The following is a 5,147-nucleotide window of genomic DNA, read 5'->3' on the forward strand; positions in this document are numbered from 1 at the left end:
CATTTGCTCGTCTTCCTTTGTGGGTTACCTATTTGAACTAGAGATGTAGAGATAGAAACAACTTACGAAATGAAGGGGACTAAATAAGAAAAAGAGAGATCTTCAAAAATTATTTTACGATCACAATTAAAAAAAAATTTATAGGTTAAAATTTGTTTATCGATCACATATAAAAAATTTATAAGTCATGATTTATTTATTGATCACAAATCACAAATATTATAAGTCACAATTTATTATAAAGTCATGAATTATCATTCACGGATTATTCATCAGTCACAAATCAAAACTTTTGTTGGTCACAATTCATTTATTCACTGCAAATTATTAGATTAACTAGTCACAATAAATTTTTCACAAATTAATCAATTGTGAATCAAAGTCAAAACTTTTAGGTCACACATTACAAATTAACCAATTATTAGTCATAATCAACCAAATAATTGATCACAAAGCATCCAGCCCCATCTCAAGCAGTCACTGTTGCCGTCGCCAAGCCACCAACAACGACACCACCACGTGACTATAGCCATACCCCCACTGTGACTACAAGCAGCACCACCACCATTACCGCTTCACCACCACAACAAGCGTTGCCGCCACCAACTCTCCACCAACAAATTAGATCCAAAACACCATCACCTTACCCCCTTCGTTGCTGCCATCACCAACAAACCACGCCCACCATTGCCACTCCAACATACTAAACCAATGCCTGTTCTACCACCATCACCACCTATAACACTACCATCACAACCCAGCACTGCATAGCTATCGACACTACAACCATTACATAGTTCATCCCGCTCTACCGCTGCCGCCGCCACAACACCCATTCCCTTTTTCAGCTCCGATCTACAACAACCACAACCAAATCGTATCACCTATGCCTGCCCATACAAAGCACTCGTCACATCACCCACTACCTCCACCAGTGACAACCAGCACCACCTCCACCTAACTATCACCGCTAGCATCATCACCTCCACAGCCAAACCACAGATCTAAAATCAAAAGAAAACCATTGATTCTCCGATTGAATCACTAGCGTCATCATCGACGATCCAAAATCAAAAGCAAAATCACTGGCATCATCATCGACGACGAGCGATGCAATAGTCGCGTCATATGAACTCCACCACCAAACCATCTCTACCGTGCGACGACTTCGCCATTGCGTAATTCGTGCAGAGATCGCCATCCCAAAACCTTAGCAAATTCCCAAAAAAATCAGATTCTTCCCATATCGTCACAACCTACCTCGACACTTCGGTGGTCTGCCTCGCCAACTAGCACAATGAGTAATATATTTAATTAGGGCACAAAGAGAGGGAGAGTGTGTGTAGGGAGAAAATGGGTAGGGAGAGGGAGAGTGAGAGCGAGAGAGGTAGAAGAATTACGGGTTTGGGTAGTGGATAGGGTTTTGATATTTTCCTAATTTTTTTAATTTATTTAAATAATTAATATAAAAAAAATTGATTTTTCAATTATAAAACTTCCAACTTAATTTTAGAATGTTAAATTTTTAAGGTAGTGTTTGGTGTAATTTCCTCTATACAAAACCTACATAAACAAGCCTACAAAGTAGCCCAACCAAAATTAAGTGCCCAACAAAGTCCAAGTAATGATGAAATTCTCATGGCCCAATTGAATCAACTAACACCTTGTTAAACACGCTTACTACCCAATATCCGTACCCAATGCCAAGACCATACAACAACCCTAACCCAAAGTTCTACTACAACATCATCGACCGTCAACCTAATCTACCACTACATCTCCGTCTTTGCCGAAACACAAACCATAGTTCTATCACAGTTCCCGCCATTGGCAGCACATCATCCACAGGCAAAACATGACTAGCTTATCTTGCAGGAGGTGGAGAAACGTGAGATTTTGCAAATCCCACTCACGCAACATTTCTGATAGCAAGTATTATCTACCCACAAATGTCATACTTTAGGTCGCTACTCTCCTGCTCCGTCCCCTACTTTGTAGCTATAGATGCTGAAGGGCCTGGTCCCATAGTCTGCTGAGCGAAACCATGCTTGTGGATCTTCATATGCAACTCAGAATCTTTGGCAGCCACTTCTAAGGATTTTTTTCGTCAAGTTATCGGTGTCAAGGGATTTTTGGCATAGGCGGTTTCGACTGTTTCATGCTCGAAGAAAAAAATTTATTCAATGTCAAATATATCTAATAATACTAATTACTTGTTTGGCAAAGCTAAAAAGTGGTTAAGTAAGTTTTAAGAAGCTGTAATGATAATTGCCTTTATTCCTCCTATAAGCTGATAATTGGGCGGGGAGACTATTTGTATCATGGCGGGGCAACCTGGATGGCATGTGGGGTCGAGTTTTTTCCATTTTTATTCTCATAAACAATTGGTGATTTTCAGCCATGGCATTACCGATCCTCTTGCCAATAGATCCGAGCCTCAATTTCCTCTCCATACTTTAATAATTTTGTTATAAGAAATGATATAAAATCTTTGTTTGTTGAAAAACGAAATTCATGGGTTAGTTTGTTTAGGATCAAAACAGTTCCAATACCATGTCAAATATACTCAACAAAACTCGATGGCCCTTGATGTGAGAGGTTATCTTATTATATAGAATAAGATAACCACTAAATATGGTAGTAATCAATTGCAATATTAACTAATGGTAACCTATAATTTAAATATGATAAAAACAATCTATCTTTACACAATACAATTATAGTCATAATTTTCGACGATCTCCGTAATCTTATTTAACCTTATTAACACATTCAATTACCAAAAAATTTAATTAATAATACACAGTTAGTAAAAGTGTAACTCTCCTATCTAAATTTTGAATTTTATTACATGATCTAAAAAAAACCCATTTCTCGATTCTTTGCTTTTCACAAATCATTGAATCGGTGATCAACGTAATTCAAAGTCATAAAAAAGAAATAAGAACAATACACAACTATCAATTTAAAAATCAACACACAACAAGTAAAATTAAGATTTAATTAGGTTACAACATTTATTGTAATTATTAATATAGTTACACATTGTTAGGCTTTATATAATCGGTGATTCTGTGAACAAAAAGGACTAAATCGAACATGTGTAAAAGTCAATGAGTGAGGTGCAATTTTGTGTAGATGAGTTAGGTAGGTTAGGGTTTGAGTTCGAAAAAAGGAAAGAAGAGTTACCGCATTTTTGCTTGCTTCTTGCCAATTGCTCGAGCGACAAAAACCAAATGCTCATCGCCCGCCTATTGCTCGACCCTTGCTCGAGCGACAGACCTTGCTTGCCTGTCGCTTACCCCTTACTGAAGCAACAGTGTTATGTGAAAAATCCTAATTCGCGATTTTGGAGAGTTTTGCAACCCATACTAACTAAACACCTCCAATTATATATACCTAAGCCTTGCACGGTTTTTATAGCGGTGTTCATTGTGCCTCTCTTCCATATCATATTGATAACATCCTTTTGAGATCCAAAAACTTGTTCGTGCCTTGATTCATCCCATTAATTCTTGAAATCCTACAACCACATATCGGGGGAAAAATCAAGGATATTGAATCTGAAACACTTACTTCATTAACACAACAAGGAAGATATTTTCTAAATAGGAACCTCGGAGGCTACCGAAGATTGAGGAAGGTTGGACTACAAGCGTAGGAAGAAGTACAAGAATTGGTGATTTTTGGGTATCCACTTGGAAAGAGACAATTGTAGAAGATTGGAAAGTTGGTGGTTTCAACAGGATCTTGAAGATTACAGGAAGTAGCTCAGGAAGTCTAGTGGAGTTGGCTAGGTAGTATCTAACTATAAGGTTCCTTGTCTATGACGGAGGTAACTGAGGTTGTTTATTGCTTTGATTATTGATTGTGGCATTAAAACATAGGACAAATTGGACTTGTATGTTTAACCATTTAGAAACAATTAAAAAGTGACTTGTTGCTTTTAATAGAATAATTCCGCTCGTAAGGTCAAACTAATCTATAATCTAGAATATTCTAATATTATTCAGAGACTATGAAGTGGTATCTAGAGATTTTCACACATCATGGAAGAAGAGACATACAGGAAAGAAATATAGTACATGACCAAGTTAAAAGAAAAATTTAGAAAATTTTGAAGACCTTTCACCAAGAATCGTCTTCTTCCATGCCAAATCTTGAAAAACCTATTTTTCCCCCCTTTAATTTTCGTCTTTCTTCTCTAATGTTTGGCTTTTGGAACATTGTTTCCCCATCATTTTGACAAAAATGAGGTCCTTAAATAGTAGTTAAAAAAACTAGTTCTAACAAGAAGTAACCATTTTTTTTAAAGCTTTTATTATTATTTTTCACTTGCCAACATTAAATTGTAAACCAAGTTTTCGAACTTTTGGCTTTAATCATTTTGATCCTCCAACTTTTTATCTCATCATTTTTGGTCTTCCACTATTTAAAATGTCCAAGTTAGTCCCTTAACTTTCATATGTTGCACTTTGGTCTCTCTTTCAACATTTTTGTCCAACTTTGATCCTTTTCACTCCAATTCTTCAATATTTGATCTCACAATTTTCAAAAGCTTCCAGATTGTTTCCCAAACCTCAACAATCTTCCATAAGTAGTTTTTCTTAAGTTCCAAAAGTGTGCAAATTCGTCTCCAAACTTCATATAAGTTGAATTTCACTTCAGAAACCTGCGACATTCGATTAATCTTAATACTCATTATTGGTCCTCGTACGATCCAATTAATCTTCATTTGCTCCAAATCAACTATAAATTAGCTAAACACCTTCCTTTTTGCATGAATGCTTTCTAATTGGTTTTTACCTACAATTATCAGATCTACACTAAATTATGTAGGAATTTACTCAAATATAAATTATTTATCAAGTTTAAATATCACGGATAAGTGCATATAAACACCTTATCATGTTGTGAATGTTGAAGGATTACAATCAAATCAAGAATCATACAAAACACATACTCGCACCAAGAAAGAATAAAGACTAATATGCTGGAGTAATGCTATGTACCATCATTTATGATCGTCAATGGATCTATAGGTAACATTGAATAATAGGTTCGATTAAATGGGTCATATAGACCGATGATGAACACCATTCAACACATAGCATTATTCAGTGTGTTGACGTAACGTCCACAGAGAT

The sequence above is a fragment of the Olea europaea genome, chromosome 20, assembly GCF_002742605.1.
Source record: "Olea europaea var. sylvestris chromosome 20, O_europaea_v1, whole genome shotgun sequence".
Taxonomy (NCBI): Eukaryota; Viridiplantae; Streptophyta; class Magnoliopsida; order Lamiales; family Oleaceae; genus Olea; species Olea europaea.